The sequence below is a fragment of the Aquarana catesbeiana genome, linkage group LG08 (assembly GCF_042186555.1).
Source record: "Aquarana catesbeiana isolate 2022-GZ linkage group LG08, ASM4218655v1, whole genome shotgun sequence".
NCBI lineage: Eukaryota > Metazoa > Chordata > Amphibia > Anura > Ranidae > Aquarana > Aquarana catesbeiana.
In genome coordinates, this window is record NC_133331.1 from 275,443,129 (window position 1) to 275,465,104 (window position 21,976).

Sequence of the window (21,976 nt, forward strand, 5' to 3'; positions counted from 1 at the left end):
TTCTTTTGGTGGTATTTGATCGCCTCTGCGATTTTTATTTTTTGTGCTATAAACAAAATAAGAGCGACAATTTTGAAAAAAACGCATTATTTTTTGCTATAATAAATATTCCCCAAAAATATATAAAAAAACATTTTTTTTCCTCAGTTTAGGCCGATGCGTATTCTTCTACATATTTTTGGTATAAAAAAAAAATCGCAATAAGCGTTTATTGATTGGTTTGTGCAAAAGTTATAGGGGATAGTTTTATGGCATTTTTATTAATAATATATATTTTTTTTTTTACTAGTAATGGCGGCGATCAGTGTTTTGTTTTTTTTTTTTTTTATTGTGACTGCGACGTTATGGCGGACATGTGACTGCGATGTTATGGCGGGTATGTCGGACATTTTTGACACATTTTTGGGACCATTGTCATTTATACAGCGATCAGTGCGACTAAAAATGCACTGATTACTGTGTAAATGACAGTGAAGGGGTTAACCACTAGGGGGCGGGGAGGGGTTAAGTGTGTCCTAGGGGAGTGATTACTAACTGTAGGGGGGATGGGCTAGCAGTGTCATTACTCTGATCACAGCTCCCGATGACAGGAAGCTGTGATCAGTGACACTTGTCACTAGGCAGAACGGGGAGATGCTGTTTACATCAGCATCTCCCCGTTCGTCCTCTCCGTGAGCCGATCGCGGGTATTGACTCACGGAGCTGCCGGCGACACGCACGCAATGGCACGGCGGGGAATTCAAATGGACGTACAGGTACGCCCATTTGCCCAGCCGTGCCATTCTGCCGACGTACATCGGCGTGCGCTGTTCAGGAACCGGTTAAAGTCTATTTTTTAAATTATTTCCAATTACGAACAAATATGCAGTTGGTGGCGGCCTGTGTAAGCTTACATGTCTGACCATATACCGAGGAGGGATGTGTCCCTTCTGATCTCTGATCCTCCCCTTTTTTTTTTTACTGTCCCCAATCCATCTGTTGATAGTGCAGATCCTTGGAGTCATTCTCATCATGCTCAGTTTGGTTGTATTGCCAGAGAGTTTTTATTTTTTGGGGGGGAAGGTGCATGTGATCAGCACAGGGCCAATCAGCACTGTCCGGACGGAGGGTCAGGGGTCCTGCAGCTTCATAGGACAGTCGGTGTAGAATGAAAACTCTTCCTACAAGCTTTAACCAGTGCTCAGCCAGACACTGATAGATGTCACAAGACTGCTATATACTGCTGATGAGAAACGATATTTAGCAGTTTATATTTACTAAAATAATTGCAGTCTTCTGTGTAAGCTCTGTGGGGGTGGAAGAAAGTTCTAAGCTTCCTGTGATCTAGTACAGGCCAACATACATGGGTAGCTTACATGAGGAGCTGAGCAAAAAGAAGATGTGATATGTGCTGCTTGGGAGGAGGACAAATGTGCAGATTTATGACAAGTAGCAGAGTCTCATTAAGGTGTTTGGAAAAGATGAATTAAAGTGTTACTAAACCCAGGACCCTGCATTCACTATATCTGGTTTCCCACAGTACACAGAACATGGACATGCAATTATTTTAGTAAATATATAAACGGCTGAATACCTTTTTCTCATCAGCAGTATATAGCAGTCTTATGACTTCTGTCCGGTCCAGCACTGATTAAAGCTTGTAGGAGGAGTTTTCATTCTCCTCTGACTGTCCTATGAGGCTGCATGACCTCTAACTGCTGATTGGCCCTGTATCGATCACATGCACCCTCCCCAGAAAAAAAGAAGAAAAATACTCTCTACCGAAACACACCAAACTGAGCATGTGCAGAGTGCCTCCAAGGCTCTGTAGTATCAGGAGATGCATTAGGAACTGTAGAAGAAGAGGAGGATCAGAGAAGACAGGAACAAACAGCCCTTTTACACAATGCAGAGGATTAACCCCTCAGGCTCCACAGTGAGTATAACAAGCACGCTTTCCTGCATATGGGTTTAGTAACACTTTAACATCCCACACCCTCCCCAGTCCCCGCTGTACTTACCTCAGTTTTAATGTCCTCGCAGCCCAGTCCTGGGGCATTTGACCGTGCTGACCTATCAGAACTGCTCTGATCCATCCAGGTGTCGCTAGGGAAAGAAGAGGAAGGACAGTGCGATTTTTCAAATCTCAGGACCGCTGCACCAGGCTGCATGAATGGTGAAACGGTATTACCTACGGAGGTAAGTGCTCCGGAGACCTGGGGCGGTGGGGAGGATGTAAGGTGTTAGCTCACCTTTTCAGAAAAAAAAAAAAGAAAAAGATTAACTAACACTTTAGGTTGATCTGTTGTTTTACTCCGCATAAACAAAGCACAGGTCCACTTTAGAAGGCAATTCCAAACTGCCCTATTGATCTTCCTACCCCAGTTATTTATAATCACGTCCTCAGCTACCCTCTCCTCCAAGCGGTCACTATCACCCCAATCTATTCTATGTAGCACCCACGTCACCCCCCTCCATGACTGTAAGCTCATTCTGGAGGGTTTTTTGTATGTTTTGTCTGGTTATGAAATATGTACCCCTTTATTTAATTTACAGCAAGTGATATCATGATGCTGCATATGTAGAGAATGGTGTGAATAAAAAATATTTTAACTACGTCTGTCTGTGTCTTATATGATTATCTGTCGAAAAAAATTCATGGATTTTGTTGTCGGAATGTCCGATCAATGTCCGATCGTGTGTACGGGGCATTAGAGACACACAGGAACTAACACATTCAACCCCTTGTTCGCCCTAGTGTTAACCCCTTCCCTGCCAGTGACATTTATACAGTAATCAGTGCAATTTTATACCACCGATCACTGTATAAATGTCAATGGTCCCAAAAAAGTGTCAAAAGTATCTGATCTGTCCGCTGCAATGTCGCAGTCCTGCTTAAAATCGCAGATCACCACCATTACTAGTTAAAACACAAAAATAATAAAAATGCCATAAATCTATCCCCTATTTTGTAGACTTTATAACTTTTGCGCAAACCAATCAATATATGCTTATTGCGATTTTTTTTTTTTTTTTTTACCAAAAATATGTAGAATACATATCGGCCTAAACTAATGAAGAAATGTGTTATTTTTTTTTTTTTTTTTAAATGGGGAAATTTATTATAGCAAAAAGTAAAAAAACATAGTTGTTTTTTTTTCAAAATTTAATATAATTAGAAATATGCAGCGCAGATAAATGAAATAAGAAAAGATTAATTGTTTGCAAACTGAACACTACAAGGATAATTCAAACTCAAACCTCAAAATAACTAAATAACACAATCAGTGCAGCGCAATAATAAAAAATAGCATGTATCAAATGACAGTCCCAACATGCAAGATGGTCCTCCTCTGTGTGCACTGTGCCTGATGTCAAATGAGACAGTGATCAAGAGTGAATGCAGCCCGTCCACCACAGACGATCCTAGCTTCTCACCTCAGACATTCGACCTGAGACAGGTCACACAGAATGTGTCCCACACCTGGGGGCATTGATATCCAACGAATCGGCAACAATTGTTTCTGAGGATGTAGCTATCACATTGGTTGTGCTGTGAACCATACTGTCAAACCATCCAATGTCTGGTGTCATAACTGATCACATGTGCAGCATCATGGCAGTTGAAGATCAAACAGAGGACAAGATGGCAGCTTCCTTGGCTGAAAACGATAGGAAGGTTTAGTTCCACTTTAACCACTTGCCGACCGCCTAACGCATATATACTGCGGCAGAATGGCACGGGCAGGTAAAATCACGTACCTGGTACGTGATCTGCTGCCCGTGGGCGGGGGGCAGTCGGCTTTGTTAGGGGAGCGATCCAGGCTGAGGGGGAGACCACTCATTCGTGGCCACCCCCTCGCGATCGCTCCCAACGAATGAAAATCTTCCTCTGCTGCTGTAATCTAAACAGCGGCAGAGGAAGTGATGTCATCTCTCCTTGAGTCGGTGTTTTCTGTTCCGGCACCGAGGAGAGAAGACATCTGAGTAAGTGCACAACACATACACTTACAGTAAAACACACTAGGCACACATTTCACCCCCCTGTACCCCCTGTCACAGTGACACCAATAGCAGTTTTTTTTTTTCTGATTACTGCATTGGTGTCAGTTTGTGACAGTTAGAACTGGTAGGGCAGCTAGTATTAGCCCCCTTTAGGTCTAGGATACCCCTAACCCCCCCAATATAGTTTTAACCCCTTGATCACCCCCCGTCGCCAGTGTCACTAAGCGATCGTTTTTCTGATCGCTGTATTAGTGTCGCTGGTGACGCTAGTTAGGGAGATAAGTATTTAGGTTTGCCGTCAGCGTTTTATAGCATCAGGGACCCCCATATACTACCTAGTAAAGGTTTTAACCCCCTGATTGCCCCCTAGTTAACCCTTTTACCAGTGATCACCGTATAACTGTTACGGGTGACGCTGGTTAGTTAGTGTCAGGGCACCCGCCGTTTATTACCCAATAAAGGTTTAGCCGCCTGATCACCCGGCGGTGATATAAGTTAGGTTTTAGAGTCAGATAGGGTCTGCGTCGCCCCAGGCAGCATCAGTTTAGTGCCAGTAGCGCTAACACCCACGCACGCACCATACACCTCCCTTAGTGGTATAGTATCTGAACGGATCGATATCTGATCAGATCTATACTAGCGTCCCCAGCAGTTTAGGGTTCCCAAAAACGCAGTGTTAGCGGGATCAGCCCAGATACCTGCTAGCACTTGCATTTTGCCCCTCCGCCCGGTCCAGCCCACCCAAGTGCAGTATCGATCGATCACTGTCACTTACAAAACACTAAACACATAACTGCAGCGTTCGCAGAGTCAGGCCTGATCCCTGCGATCGCTAACAGTTTTTTTGGTAGCGTTTTGGTGAACTGGCAAGCACCAGCGGCCTAGTACACCCCGGTCGTAGTCAAACCAGCACTGCAGTAACACTTGGTGACGTGGCGAGTCCCATAAGTGCAGTTCAAGCTGGTGAGGTGGCAAGCACAAGTAGTGTCCCGCTGCCACCAAGAAGACAAACACAGGCCCGTCGTGCCCATAATGCCCTTCCTGCTGCATTCGCCAATCCTAATTGGGAACCCACCGCTTCTGCAGCGCCCGTATTTCCCCCATTCACATCCCCAACCAAATGCAGTCGGCTGCATGAGAGGCATTTTCTTTATGTCCTCCCGAGTACCCCTACCCAACGAACCCCCCAAAAAAGATGTCGTGTCTGCAGCAAGCGCGGATATAGGCGTGACACCCGCTATTATTGTCCCTCCTGTCCTGACAATCCTGGTCTTTGCATTGGTGAATGTTTTGAACGCTACCATTCACTAGTTGAGTATTAGCGTAGAGTACAGCATTGCACAGACTAGGCACACTTTCACAGGGTCTCCCAAGATGCCATCGCATTTTGAGAGACCCGAACCTGAAACTGGTTACAGTTATAAAAGTTACAGTTACAAAAAAAAGTGTAAAAAAAACAAAAAAATATATAAAATAAAAAAAAACAAAAATAGTTGTTGTTTTATTGTTCTCTCTCTCTCTCTACTCTCTCTATTGTTCTGCTCTTTTTTACTGTATTCTATTTTGCAATGTTTTATTGTTATTATGTTTTATCATGTTTGCTTTTCAGGTATGCAATTTTTTATACTTTACTGTTTACTGTGTTTTATTGTTAACCATTTTTTGTCTTCAGGTACGCCATTCAGCTGCAGCGCGGGTTTATTTATCTTGACAGCAACAGCGTTTGCTCCCACGATATATAAAGCCGGGACTCCAGCGGAGGTGATATATGCCGAAGCATGGGGGCAGCAGTGGGTGGAGCAGCGATTTGCTCCTAACTTTTGAGGCGGATGCCCCCATGCTTCGGCATATATATACGGTGCATGTATGCCCATCATTAGAAGTGGGTGGATGAAGGGAGGTATTCTAATGGTGGGCATACTCACCGATCAATCTCTTTTTTTCGTTCAGCCCACAGGCTGCATGAAAAAAAAGATTACAATATATGCCCAACAAGGACCAGCAACATACTGGTATATTGCTGGATTTTGAGTGGTTATACCAGAATGATGCCTGCAGGTTTAGGTATCATTCTTTCCAGCCAGCGGTCGGCTTTCATGTAAAAGCAATCCTAGTGGCTAATTAGCCTCTAGACTGCTTTTACAAGCAGTGGGAGGGAATGCCCCCCCCCCCACCACCGTCTTCCGTGTTTTTCTCTGGCTCTCCTGTCCCAACAGAGAACCTGAGAATGCAGCCGGTGATTCGGCCAGCTGACCATAGAGCTGATCAGAGACCAGAATGGCTCCAATCATCTCTATGGCCTAAGAAACTTGAAGCTACAAGCATTTTATGACTTAGATTTCGCCAGATGTAAACAGCTCCATTGGGAAATTGGGAAAGCATTTTATCACACCGATCTTGGTGTGGTCAGATGCTTTGAGGGCAGAGGAGAGATCTAGGGTCTAATAAACCCCATTTTTTTTCAAAAAAAGAGTACCTGTCACTACCTATTGCTATCATAGGGGATATTTACATTCCCTGAGATAACAGTAAAAATGATAAAAAAAATAAAAGGAACAGTTTAAAAATAAGATAAAAAAGCAAAAAAAATAAAGAAAAAAAAAAAAAAAGCACCCCTGTCCCCCCTTTTCTCGCACAAAGGCAAACGCAAGCGTTGGTCTGGCGTCAAATGTAAACAGCAATTGCATCATGCATGTGAGGTATCACCGCGAAGGTCAGATCGAGGGCAGTAATTTTAGTAGTAGACCTCCTCTGTAAGTCTAAAGTGGTAACCTCTAAAGGCTTTTAAAGGCTTTTAAAAATGTATGTAGTTTGTCGCCACTGCACGTTTGTGCACAATTTTAAAGCATGTCATGTTTGGTATCCATGTACTCTGCCTAAGATCATCTTTTTTTTTATTTCATCAAACATATGGGCAATATAGTGTGTTTTAGTGCATTAAAATTTTAAAAAGTGTGTTTTTTCCCCCAAAAATGCATGAAAAATTGCTGCACAAATACTGTGTGAAAAAAGAAAATGAAACACCCACATTTTAATCTGTAGGGCCTTTGCTTTAAAAAAATATATAATGTTTGGGGGTTCAAAGTAATTTTCTTGCAAAAAAAAAAAAAATATTTTTTCATGTAAACAAATAGTGTCAGAAAGGGCTTTGTCTTCAAGTGGTTACTTGATTTGATTGTAGCCGTTAGTGGTTAGAAGAGTGGGTGATGTGTGACATAAGCTTCTAAATGTTGTGCATAAAATGCCAGGACAGTTCAAACCCCCCCAAATGACCCCATTTTGGAAAGTAGACACCCCAAGCTATTTGCTGAGAGGCATGTCGAGTCCATGGAATATTTTATATTGTGACACAAGTTGCGGGAAAAAGAAATTTTTTTTTTTTCTGCACAAAGTTGTCACTAAATGATATATTGCTCAAACATGCCATGGGCAAATGTGAAATTACAACCCAAAATACATTCTGTTGCTTCTCCTGAGTATGGGGATACCACATGTGTGAGACTTTTTGGGAGCCTAGCCGCATACGGGACCCCAAAAACCAAGCACCTCCTTGGGGTGTCTACTTTCCAAAATGGGGTCATTTGGGGGGGTTTTGTACTGCCCTGCCATTTTAGCACCTCAAGAAATGACATAGGCAGTCATAAACTAAAAGCTGTGTAAATTCCAGAAAATGTACCCTAGTTTGTAGACGCTATAACTTTTGCGCAAACCAATAAATATACGCTTATTGACATTTTTTTTACCAAAGACATGTGGCCGAATACATTTTGGCCTAAATGTATGACTAAAATTGAGTTTATTGGATTTTTTTTATAACAAAAAGTAGAAAATATCGGGGTTTTTTTCAAAATTTTTGTTCTTTTTCAGTTTATAGCGCAAAAAATAAAAACAGCAGAGGTGATCAAATACCATCAAAAGAAAGCTCTATTTGTGGGTACAAAAGGACGCAAATTTCGTTTGGGTACAGCATTGCATGACCGCGCAATGAGCAGTTAAAGCGACGCAGTGCCAAATTGTAAAAAGTACTCTGGTCAGGAAGGGGGTAAATCCTTCCGGGGCTGAAGTGGTTAAGTAATTTTGTGTGAGTGTTGTTTTCCTTTGCATTATTGGCCAAGTTGAGACTGGAGACCAAAGGTAAAGTCAAAAAGGTATATTACATTGTATATTGTGAAATTGTCTTTAAGGTTTTTACTGCACACTATATTACATCACAGCTGTGTCAGGGGGACTGAGAGAAATCAAAGGGGTAGCGAAGCAGAGTACAGGCCCAATTAAAGTACAGCAGCTCCTGTGGGGGTCAGTGCTATATATATATATATATATATATATATATATATATATATATATATATATATATATATATATATATATATATATATATATATATATATATATATATATATATATATATATATATATATAATAAACTCACTTGGCCTAGGTTCACATTGAGAGCGGGAATGGGAATGAAAGCATGTGAGTTCAGCTAAACTCGCACAATTTCATACCCGCATGTCAGTGCGAGTTTGGCAGTGATCTCAGAGTCATCTGTGCGGGTTGCTGCACAGATGTCTATGGAAATCGCACCCAGAAGTTGCCAAAAGTTGTACAGAAACTACTTTTGGGAATCAGTGTGGTGCCACAAATGCGGCATCACACCAATTCGGGTAGTGCTATTGCCAGCAATTGCCGCTGATTTGACATGTCAAATCTCATGGCAAATTGCTCCAATGTGAACCAGGGCTACGTGCTATTCCCTATATTTATTCCCTATATTTATATTTATATACTGATATCTGTACACTTAGTGCACTGAGTGGCATTCAATGTACCAGATGTCAGTGTGCACTAGTTAATAGCGCCTGCCACCTGGTAAATTGGCACAGCACAGGGTAAGAAAGAGAAGCCCGTAGCTGAGAAGGAACGCAGTCAGCGCAGGGGGGACATGACAGGGTGATAAGGCAAACCAGCAAGGTCAGGGTTAAAGGTGTGGTCAGAAAGGTGTGGCATATGGCTGTAATTAAGTGGTCATTATTGGACAGAATTTGGTGCAAAGGGGGGAGCTAATAGTTAATAAATTAATGTGAATGGGGTGGGGCTGTAACAGTTCTAGTGGAACCTGTTGAGAGCATCATCGTTTGCAGTGGGGTGCTTCTTAAAGTGATGAGCGAACTTGAGCAACTTCTAGCCCATCTCAGGGCTGCTGCTGGGATACATGGAGCGGAGTGGATACAGAGACAAGTGTCTGTGTCCTTACAAGGAGTCCAGCAGGGTCCTTCACAAGTAGGACCTGCTTCACAGCGTGCTAGGAGGTCTAAGCCTCCTGAGCGGTTCACCCCTGACAGGCCTCCTCAGGCTCAGCGCCGCAATGGGAGCCCGCTTGCGGAACCTTCAGGCCCCCCTGTCAAACGCTTGCCTGTGTTGGCCAGGGGAGAGCCTGGGAGGAATCCCCATCCTAGGCGGAGCCTGCGGGGGATGGGACCTGCAAGACAGATGGCGACTCACCCATCCTCCTCCGACCAGTTTCAGGAACGAGCGGCTGGCGTGGATGGCGATGTTCCGGTCGACACGCCAGCCCGTCGGGGAAGAGAAGCAGGAGCGGGCCTCGGCCAGGATCGGGAGGCGGCCGGTGGCTCTGACAGCCGAAGAGAGGAACAGCGCTGCGAGAGGGGCACGTCTGCCCGAGGAAGAGTTGCGACTACGCGCACCTCCGGACCACAGGTGGTGCCTGCGAGCCCGGGTAAGGCCGGGGCGCAGGGGGTTGACGTCAGAGCGGTCGGACGCCCAGAGCGGCGCAGGCCGGCGAGCCTGTCAGTGCCGAGACGAACGGCGGCGGATGAAGGGGAGAGAGGACGGCCGGCTCACAGGCGGCTTACGGTTCCCGAGATGCCAGCGGTGAGACAGAGGGAGGATGTCAGCAGCGTGGAAGAGGGAGAAGTGGAAGAGGATGTCGGTGACGCCGTGGGGGAAGTCGGTCCGGCGGCTGGAGGGGTCCCCTGCCCCATGCAGCCTGGTGAGTGCACTACTGATATGCTTCCTTTCTTTTCTCCCTCTGTGTGGTCAGGTGTGGGGGCCCAGGGTCAGGTCGGGGGGGATTCTGGGAGTGTGGGGTCAGAGGGACTCACGAGGGAGGTATTGTTGGGGTTGAGGGAGTTGCTGCAAAGGCTGGGCAGTGGGGGGGCGCCTGGGGGGGCGGCCGTGGTGGGGGATAGTCCAGGAAAACAAGTGCTGCCAACGGAAATCTCCTCCGGCTGTAGTAGTAGCATCGGATGTGCCGCAAGGACCCAGTGGAGAGACCTCGGGGAAAAAGCCGCCGGACAAAAGTGACAAGGAGGTGGATAAGGTAAGATTGGCGGATGCGGCGAAGTGCGAGGTGTACGTGTGCTTTGAAGGTCCTTTGGGTGCACACCTGAAACAGGAAGTGAGGGAACGTATTTGGAAAGGGGAGTACGTGGAAATATTTTCCCTGCTCCCCCTTGAAAAATTTAACTTAGACCGCGTGAAACCTGACGAGAGTAAGAAAGAGGACGAGGAAAAACGGCGGTATCGCCTTATTCCTCGCACGTTCAGTAATTGGTTGCAGGCGTTTGCAATCTTAGCTAGCGTAGTTGGCGAAAAAGAGCCGGCGAGCTGCTCGGCCTTGTTTTGCTATTTGGACGCAATTGGGGAGGCATATAGGGTCTATGGCGGCATGGCATGGTTACGCTACGACGAACAGTTTCGCCAGCGGAAGGAGGTCAGGCCAGCTATTCGATGGGATCACAAGGATATAGGGCTTTGGATGAAGCTGATGACCCCGGCTAGGAGCGGGAGTCAGGTTTTTCCAGGAGGGGCCGGCGGTGCTTCCACCTCAGGCTCGTCGGCCGTTAAGAAAAAGGGGGTTTGCTGGCAGTTCAATGACAGCTCGTGCCGATTTGGAGGGTCCTGTCGCTTCAAGCATGAATGCTCAGGATGCGGGGGCAGTCATTCCTTCAGTAGGTGTTTCAAGGCAGGTAAAAACAGGGCGGGGGACGGATCTGGAAAAAGGGAAGACACCAGTGAGGGCAGAAAAGATGTTTCCTTTCCTAAATAGGTATCCGGACCAGGAGTCGGCTAGACTCCTGTGGGAGGGATTCTCGGTGGGTTTCAGAATCCCATGCTCTTTGAATACGGTTCCGCCGATTTCCGATAATCTGCAGTCAGCTCGCCTTTTCCCGGGGGTAGTAACGGAGAAACTGCAGAAGGAAGTTTCTTTGGGCAGGATGGGCGGTCCATTTTCTTCCCCGCCCATTGAGGGCTTAATTGTGTCTCCCCTGGGTGTGGTGCCCAAAAAGGAACCTGGGAAGTTCCGTTTAATACACCACCTTTCGCATCCGAAAGGGGCGTCAGTAAACGATGGGATTGATCCGCAGGCCTGTGCGGTCACCTACACATCGTTCGATGCCGCAGTAGTATGGGTACGCAGGTATGGACGGGGGACTTTGTTGGCAAAAGTTGACGTGGAGTCGGCTTTTCGTCTACTTCCGGTCCATCCGGATAGCATGCACCTCCTAGGATGCAGGTGGCAAGGGTCGTATTTTGTCGATCGTTGTCTACCAATGGGGTGCTCCATCTCGTGCGCGCTGTTTGAAACATTCAGTTCCTTTGTGGAATGGGTAGTGCGGGATGTGTCCGGGCTCAATTCCGTCATCCATTACTTGGATGATTTTTTGTGTATAGGCCCTGCAGGTTCTAACGCATGCGCGGTACTGCTGGGCACGTTACAGCATGTGGCGGATCGTTTTGGCATTCCCTTAGCACCGGAGAAAACGGTCGGTCCCACGACGGAATTGGTTTTCTTGGGGATCACGATCGATTCCGTAGCCATGGAATGCCGTTTGCCGGAAGCAAAGCTTGTGGCTTTGCGGCAGGAAGTCAGGGCCATGGGGGGCAGACGTAAGGTTCGGGTCAGGGAGCTGCAGTCCCTTTTGGGAAAATTAAATTTTGCCTGCAGAATCATTCCAATGGGCAGGATATTCTGCCGTCGGCTTTCGTTAGCCATGGCGGGGGTCAGCAACCCCAGACATTTCGTTCGCTTGACCCGGGATCACCAAGCTGATCTCAGGGTCTGGGATGATTTTCTGGGAACCTACAATGGAAGGTCAATATGGATGTCGGGCCCCGTTAGCAATGCGGACATGGCGTTGTTTACGGATGCGGCCGGGTCCGGAGGATACGGAGCGTTCTTCCAGGGTAGGTGGAGCGCCGGTGGTTGGCCTGATGCTTGGAGGGAGGCTGGGTGGTTGCGTAACTTAGCGCTTTTGGAATTATTTCCAATTGTACTGGCGGTGGAAATTTGGGGTAGGGCGTTTCAGAACAAGAAGGTGCGTTTCCACTGTGACAACTTGGGAGTTGTCACTGCCCTTAACACCCTGTCGGCCTCCTCCCTTCCGGTGGTGCGCTTGTTACGGCATTTGGTGTTGTTATGCCTTCACCTGAATGCTTTTGTCTATGCGGTGCACATCCCGGGGGTTTCTAACAGGATTGCGGATGCTTTGTCTTGTTCACAGTGGAAAGAGTTTCGGAGACTGGCGCCGGACGCGGAACAGCATGGTACCCCCTGTCCTCCGGGGTTATGGACGATCGCATTGGAGTCGCCGCAGGATTGATCCGTAAATCCCTGAGTGAGGCGACATGGGGTGCATACGCTGGTGCGTGGAGGGAATGGAATGCGTTGCTGGAGGAGGTAGGGGGGCTTGAGCCCCGAGACGACGTGTCAGCATTGGTCCTGTATTTCATTGTTCAAAACTTTTTGAATGGGGCATCGGTATCCTCAGTGGACCGTAAATTAGCGGGTTTGGCCTTTTGGTTTAAACTACAGGGAGGTAAGGATGTCACGAAATCTTTTATAATAAGGCAGGCTATGAAGGGATATCGTAAGGGGAGTAAGTCCAGAGATCTGCGGCGCCCGGTTTCCTTCACCACTTTGTGGTTGATTATGGCTCACATTCCGGGGGTGTGTGGGGACGGGTACGAGCAGCTCTTGTTTCGGGTGGCTTTTCAGTTGGCCTTTTTTGGGGCTTTACGCATAGGGGAATTGGTTAGCCCTGCCAAGCACGTTGCGGGGGGCCTATTTAGAGACGAGGTGTCTGTCACAGAAGTGTCAGTAAGCTTAGTGATTCATAAGTCTAAAACGGATCAGGCTGGAAAAGGTGTAATCCTGGAGTTATTCCGGGGTGAGGTAGCCGGGCTGTGCCCAGTTTCGGCGGTATCACAATTTATTGCGGTCAGGCCTGCCAGTGCGGGACCTTTCTTGATACATGAGAATGGCTCGTATTTGTCGCGTTTTCAGTTCATTGCGGTTTTTCGCAAATGTCTGAAAGCGGCGGGCCTGGATCCTAGGCAATTCGGCTCACACTCTTTCCGAATCGGAGCCGCCACGGAGGCGTCAAGATGGGGATTAGGAGCAGAGATGATAAAGCGTATCGGCAGGTGGGAGTCGAATCGTTTCAGGTTATATGTTAGACCCCACTTAATGTGAGCATAGGGAGGGGGGTCTTTGTCGTCATGTTTGTGGTGACACTCATACTAACTCTTTTCTAGGTGTTGGTCTGCTTGTTCTAGTTGTTATATGTCCAGGTTGGTGGGGCAATGTTTTTTCTCTATTTGTTTTCAGGTCGCAGATGCCTAGTGTGGATCCTCGGGCATTCATTTGTTTACTGGGGGGCCAGGAGGGCTGAAGTTAGACCCGATGCTAGGCAGTTAGGTCTCTCCTGGGAAGAGGGTAGTGTTCGCTGGATAGGGGTAAGGGGCATGATGTGGAACAGAGTGGTTCCCGAGGTGCATAGATTTGCACGCTGGGACAGGGCCCCAGATATTTTGGTTATTCATGCTGGGGGAAATGATCTGGGCGTCAGGCGTTCCAGAGAACTGATCAGAGACGTTCGGTTCGATTTCCTCAGGCTTCGCTGTGACTTCCCGGGCACTGTTTTTGTTTGGTCCGAGATCGTGGCTCGCACTGTTTGGAGAGAAGCCAGATCTGTGGATCGAATCAATAAGGCCCGTGTTAAAGTCAATAAGGAGGTGGGGCGGTTTTTTGTCAGGAATGGGGGCCTGGTGATTAGACATCAGGATTTGGAGTCCGAGACCTGGCGTTACCTCAGGGGTGATGGCGTTCACCTTAACGCGATAGGGACGGATATGTGGTTTTTGGGCCTAGAGGATGGAGTACACAGGGCTCTTCGTGTGTGGCGGAGCGCTCAGGTATAAGGAGTCATACCTGTGCGCTGTGGCATGTTAGGATCCTTGGCGGTGGTAGAATGTGGTGCATTCTGGGTAAACGGTGGGGAACCATCAGGTATGGTATCCTCGAGTGGGAACGGTTCACTGGCTAGTGACCGTGCAGCTTAAGGACCCTGGGGTGGCTGAGGTTAGCTGGGTTTAGGCCCTGAGTCTTCATATATAGCGGCTGGGGTGGCAACTCAGTTGGATGTGCCTCTGACACAAATTAAGAGGGTAATGGTTACATTGGTACCGCCTTGAATCTTAAAAGATAGAGATATATATATATATATATATATATATATATATATATATAGACTGTTTAGTGAAATAGTGTAGTTAGGTGGGTTCTTACAGTGTGTATTGTAACAAAATGTTGTTTTATTAATAAAAGGCCACGTTGGCCATTTAACCCACCTTAGGTGTCGAGTGTTTATTCTAAATTATAGTAAATTTATGATAAGGTAAAAAGGGTAAGGGTTACTGCAGGGGTAAGCTCTTAGCTACCCTTGTCAGGAACACTCAGCAGCATGGCTCGTTTTTCTTATTACAACACAATCACATACACCAACTGCTGCTGTATTTGTATCACACTGACCTGCTGCTGCACACAAGGCAGGTTAGTGTGGGTGCCGTTGGGAAATTGTAAGATGACTCCACTCTGTGTTCACTCTGCAGCCTCCAGCTCCTTTACCGGCTGTCCCCCGCGGCAGTGATGAATGGCCCCGCCCCTCGGCTGAATTCCTCAGGGGGAGAGGTGGCCGGAGCGCCTGTCACTAAAATCATCCCTGCACAGATGACGGCTCGCCTCTGACCAATGATCCATCCCAGCCAGCTCTCATATAGCCGCATCAACCGGGATTTAAAGGGTTTTACTGCTTCCTCGGGGGGAATCATTTTGCAGAATTTTTTTTCTGCATATTAAGCTATGGGTACCTCCAGGGGCAGACTGAGCCGGCCCGGGCCCTCCCACCATGGGGCTCTCGGGCAGTGACCGACTGCCCGAATGGTCAGTCCGCCCCTGAGCAGCAGAATGTATTTTGGGGTGTAATTCCACATATGCCCATGGCATGTTTGAGCAATATATCATTTACTGACAACTTTGTGCAAAAAAAATAAAAAAGATTTTGTAATTTTCCCAAAACTTGTGTCAAAATATAAAATATTCCATGGACTCAACATGCCTCTCAGCAAATAGCTTGGGGTGTCTACTTTCCAAAATGGGGTCATTTCGGGGGGGTTTGTGCCATCTTGGCATTTTATGACCTTAGAAACTGTGATAGGTAGTGAGGAGTGAAGTCAAAAATTTATGCCTTTAGAAATCCTGAAGGCGGTGATTGGTTTTCGGGGTCCCGTACGCGGCTAGGCTCCCAAAAAGTCTCACACGTGAGGTATCCCCGTACTCAGGAGAAGCAGCAGAATGTATTTTGGGGTGTAATTCCACATATAACCATGGCATGTGTGAGCAATATATCATTTAGGGACAACTTTGTGTTCATTTTTTTTTGTCATTTTAAAATAATCAATGTGCTCAAAAAGCCTCTCAGCAAATTCCTTGCGGTGACTACTTTCCAAAATGGGGTCATCTGGGGGGGGGGGGCGGCAGTACTTCCCTGCCATTTTAACACCTCAAGAAATGAGATAGGCATTCATAAACTAAAAGCTGCGTAAATTCCAGAAAATGTACCCTAGTTTGTAGACGCTATAACTCTTGTGCAAAACAGTAAATAAACACTTATTGACATTTTTTTTTTTTCATCAAAGACATGTGGCTGAATACATTTTGACCTATGACTAAGATTGAGTTTATTGCATTTCTTTTTATAACAAATGTAGCGCTGGTAGATTTTTAATCTACCGCTGATAGGTACATTTTGTGGGTTGCTTGTTAGAGGAAGTTAGATTTGCCTCTGTTCCAGCTTGGCTGAGTTGCGTGTAGTTCCACACTGTGCCGGTGGGTGTCGTTGTCACCATGGGCTGGTGTTGGAGGGGCAACTTGTTGAAGCGTATGTATGCTCCTCTGTCCCGGAGATAACTCGGTGGAGGTGGTCCTCCGAGTTGCATTCTGGGAGAGGGTATTTATGGGACAGACGCCATGTTTAGGGGAACGTTTTCAGCCACCTGCTGGCCCTCCTGGCCAACAGGTATGCGTTAAGAGTACCACCTCGTGGTCCTCCGTTCCGGAGGCCCGCGTCGCTGCGGCGTGTGGGTGGGCCCAGAAGCCTGTCTGGGGCCTACCACAGCAGCAGAGGAATGGTCCTGAGCTGTCTAGCCAGAGTGAAGAAGCTGGACAACCGAGGAGATCCCAGGGGAGGATCCGTCATGGAAGGATCATGCAGAGTGCTGGTCTGGAGAGGGGCCTGGTGACTCAGTTGGAGGACGTATCCTAAAGTAATCTTACTGCATAGTACTACCCGGTTGGCTTAAAGGTTCAAGTACTGTGTCTGACATCCATCGCAAACCACTACATCCTGTGGCAGAGGATCGTTCGGGTTTTATTCTAAACAATTCTGTGGCAGAGACTTTTGTTCGTGCTGCGTACTGGCTGCTAGGCAAGTGAGAGAGACCTATCCAGGTGGGCAAAGATTGAATCCCACAAGGGGAGTGCATTCAACTACAAGTGTTCAATTCCAGAGAATGTTCTAAAGAATACTAAGGAAAGGTATTTGAGCTTCCCTGCAGCTTTCCTTCTGCCTCTTTCCAGCTACTTCCATTATTACTTGTTCATTAAAGCATTGGAAAATATACTCAAGTGTTTGGTGCTTATATCGTCCAGAGGTAAACTCAACGGGACCCTAGACCTGGTACCGGTGAAACAGAGGTATCGAGAGTGAAGGTAACAGCCCGCTTTAAACCAGCAGCTCCACCGAGAGTTATTGTCAAAAGTATTATATTATATATGTAGCACTCAGTCCTAGTCCGTAGGGTTCAATATTGGGTTGGCAATTTTTTTTATTTGAGAATCTTGCAAACAAGAAACACATTCCAACTTTTTTTTATATACAAAAATATAAAAAAATAAATATTATACATATATACATATATATACATACATACATACATACACACATACATATATACATATACACACATACATATATTTCCTCTTTTCTTTTTTTTTTTTCAAATATGCATAACATATTGTATATACGACTAAACTTAATAATAAAGGCTTACTTCAACCTATAATGTATGAACAAAAGGGTTTTTTTTTTCAACCAAGAGGAATATCACTGTATTATATTATACTATATACATCTATCACTAAATAGCACAGACATCTTCAACAATTCTACACATTACTCAACTTGATTAACATTCAGACCAAGAAACATAGATTATCATGTGTATGTAGCCTTTCTTCAAAATTATGTTTATCCTTGAAAATCTAAAAGGAGTGTCCAGAGAGAAAACAGGGAAAGAACCCAACACCCAGAGATCAACAAACAGCAGCTACAGGCCTGATATTCCTCCACGCCTTTATCCAGACCCTTTGCCGCCATCTGTCTTTCTCAAGACCCCGAATTTTCCCTACCTCACCAAGAATCTCACACACCACCACCGGAACAGGAAGGACTTTCTGCCGAAGGGATACCTGACACCGTGCATATATCGGACTACTAAGCTGACTAGAAAAAGAGTGTCCAAATCAAATCCCTTGCGATTCTGCAATGCTCCATACACCCACTCAGCATAAGACATGCAAGGCAGGAAAGGAATATTCAGAGCCCTCCCCACCTTTTTATAGACTTCTATATTGAAAGGGCACTGAAGCAAGAAGTGGTCCATGGTTTCCACTTCACCCTGACACTCCACTCTTGGACAACCACGATTGTCCAAAGAGCGGCACTTCACGTTCCCCCTCACATAGAGCCTACCGTGGAAAGCGAGCCAGGCCTGGTCCCTAAATTTCAAGGGAATCCGCTCAGAATTTATTAAACGTAAACCCTCCCTCATAATATGACCTGGGCAATCCCTTAAGGCCAGTGGCGCATGAAAGACAGTACCCACGATCTTCTCCCCCAGGAGTCTCCTAGGAAGGGACCTGATATCCTCTGCTGTCACATGCCACCGTTTAAGAATTTTCAGGCACAGGGCAACATAAGCCGGGAGCTTACCATGCTTGATCCTTAGGCTTTTCACTGGCCCGCCACTCTCCCAACAGCCCAGAAAAGGTCTAAACCAGATCTGGAAAATACCCACCCATCCAGGCGGTCTCTCTGCTAGCATGTTACCAAAATTATGTTTCAAAAACATCAGAGAGAAGAACACAACCGGGTTGACCATCCCTAGGCCACCCTTCCACCTAGATAGGTAAGTCACATTCCGCTTCACAAGATTCAGCCTGTTCCCCCATAATAATTGGAAGAAACAACTATAAATCCTAGTATAGCAAGACTCTGGCAAGATGCAAACAAAGCTGACATACAAAAAGGTAGGAATCAGGTAGGTCTTAATCAAGTCCACCCTTTCCCTCAAGGAGAGCCGCCACCCTTTCCAGCATTTCATCTTGACATCAGCATCATTCAGCCTGGCTTCCCAATTTGACTTACTGTAATCATCAGGGCCAAACTCGATGCCTAATACTTTGACTTTCTGCTGAGGCCTCGGGAAGGTGTCCGGAAGTGCAAAGCTCTCACCTCCCTCGCTCATCCAAAAAACTTCACTTTTATCACGGTTGACCTTGGAGCCTGATGCCTCGGAATACTGCTCTATAACTGAAACCACCTCCTGTGCCTCCTCTGTCCCAGAGATAAAGACAGAAACGTCATCAGCATAGGCTACAACCCTCAAGGGCGGCTCACCAGTAATGCCCACCGGCACCCCGCACAACGGTCCGCTCTCTAGCCTTCTGATGAAGGGGTCGATTGCGAACACGTATAGCAAAGGGCTCAGCGGACACCCCTGGCGCACCCCCGATCCAACCCCGAAGGGCTGTCCAACCCAACCGTTAACAAGCATGAAGCTCTCTGCCTCTCTGTATAAAGTCTTAAGCCATCCAATAAACCCACCCTCCAGGCCATACTTGTCAAGGAGAAGCCAGAGGTACTCATGATTGACACGATCAAAAGCCTTCGCCTGATCCAGTGCCAGCAAATACTTTCCCCAACCTTCAGCCCTGCAACGTTCCAGAGCCTCCCGGACAGCTAACACCGCTGAAAAAGTGCTTCTGCCCTGGACCGAACAGTGCTGCTGACGAGAAAGCAATCTGTCTGCTACTGATGACAAGCGCCAAAAAATTATCTTCGCCAGAATCTTTCTATCGACATTGAGAAGGCTAATGGGGCGCCAATTCTCAATCATCGAGGGATCCTTGCCTTTTGACAACAGAATCACAGCAGATTGTCTCATGGAGGGAGGGAGCGAACCCTCCTGCAGACAGCCGTTAAATACCTCCACAAGATAAGGTACCAAGCTGGATTTGAAAATCTTATAAAATTCAGCCATCAATCCGTCTGGCCCAGGGGTTTTCTTAATAGCCAGACCATCTATAGCTTTGACTACCTCTTCTGCTGTGATTCCCCCTGTCAAACTTGCAAGCGGAATGTTATTTCCCAAACCTGGTGTAGAATCCAGAAAACTCGACATCTTTGCCTGATCGAGGTACTTCTCCCCCAGAAGATCCACATAAAAAGACCTTGAGACCTCCAGGATCCCTGACCTGGATTTTGTCAAAGAGCCCATACTATCCCTTAGCCCAACAACCGTCTTAACTGCTGCGCTTTGTTTGCAGTTCTGATAAAGGTCGGGCGAGTGATATTTCCCGTAGTCCCTTTCCAGAACCAAAGAAGCGTGCCGGTCATACTGATACTTCCTAAGGAGAAGTCTCACCTCAGAGATTGCCCTGGAATCTCCACCACTCGAGACAAGGCGATCAAGCTTTCTCCGCAGCTGCTGGTAGGCAATGTACTTACCAAGCTATTTCCTTTTTCCTATGGCCTTGAAAAACCCACTAATCCGGCTTTTGGCAAGCTCCCACCACTCAGACTTACTGCTGCAGAAATCCAGGATGGTTACCTGAGCCTGAAAAAAATCCTCAAAAGATTGTCTTACCTCCTCGTCATCCAGCAGAGCCGAATTCATCCTCCAAATACCCTTTCCTTTAGGTGGTATATCTGAAGCATTGAGAATCACAGACAGCAAAAGGTGATCAGAAAACTCCACCATACGACACTCAGGAGCCGAAAAGGCAGAGTCCCCTTTTAAAAAAAACCTATCTATCCTGCTCTCACAACTGCCTCGCCTAAATGTGTACCCCGTGCTGTCTGGGCAACGCTTAATATGCGCATCTTCCAGACCTGCTTCCCTGGCTATCGTATTAAGAAAAATGCTATCATATCTCAGGCTGTCAGTGGAGCCTTTCCTGTCTTTGGGCCTAGTAACGGTGTTAAAATCACCTCCAAAGACAACTTGCCGAGATGTAAAAAGGAAAGGCTTAATCTTTGTAAAGAGGCATTTCCTCTCCCATCTAGTCTGAGGTCCATAAATATTTATTAAACGCAGATCATGCCCCTTCACAGAGACGTCCAGGACCATACACCTTCCAATCTCTACCTCGATAACCCGCCGACACGTTACCATGCCAGTAAAAAGTACTGCAACTCCGCTGTAAGGCTCAGCCGCAAGAGACCAGAAGGAGGGCCCACGCCTCCACTCCCTCTTTGCCAGGTGGACATCGGCAAGGCTATTTAGCCGGGTCTCTTGCAAAAATAAAATATCAGCATCCATCTCGCTGAGCAAAAATAAGGCCATATTACGAGCCCTTACAGATTTTATGCTGGCAACATTAATCGTTGCCAACTTTATCGGAGTGGGAACTGCCATCAGGATGATTGAGGTAGGCGTTTCTTAGCCTGAGCTCCCTCCCCCCTTACTGGAGACCTTGACCTCTTTAGAGAACACTCTACCTCATCCTCCTCCATCTGAGACATGGAATTAGAAGACTCCTCCTCCCCCTCAGATAAGGACCCAAACTTGTTTCCCAGCGGTAGATCATCTACCTCTAAGGATGAAACCGAGGAGGCAGAGGTCAGGACTACCTTATTCCTCCTTCTCCCCACCTTGGTCCACTCTCCCTCCTCCCCTGAAACATTACCCTGAAAGACCTCATCTACATTATTAGCAGTAGCAACTTCCCCCTTCTTCACCTTAGAACCTCCACTAGAGGTTTTACGCTGCCTTAGGGAAGGCCCAGATGAAGCTGCCACCTCAGATCTGCACGAATCTGCCCCTTTGGCAGCCTCAGCCAATCTGGATGACTTATTTACTTTTGGAACACTGGGCACTTGAAACACTGGGGAAGAACACACAACAGAAGTAGACACAGACATAGTAGGGAGCACAGACTGGGGAGCAGACACAGTAGGGATCACACCTTCAGGCTGGGAAACTGACACCTGGGGGGGACCCTCAGGACTAGCTGAAACAGCTCCACCAACCCCTTGCTTCCCCCCACGTTCCTCCTCCTCCATCCTTAGAAGTTCTTCCACCACCTCTGGCTGATTATGGAGGGCTTCAGGGCAAAGACTATAGGGGTGACCTAACTTGTTACAAAGATTGCAACGAATACTATTGCAGTCTTTTGCAACATGCCCTGAGCCCTGACAGAGGGAACATTTCTGCACAGAACATGAGCTTGAAAAATGCCCCTTTTCACCACAGCGATGACACAACTTTGGTTGCCCTGCATAAAAAGTAATAATCCTGTCACGACCTATAAAGGCAGACGAAGGGATGTGCTTAACAACATTAC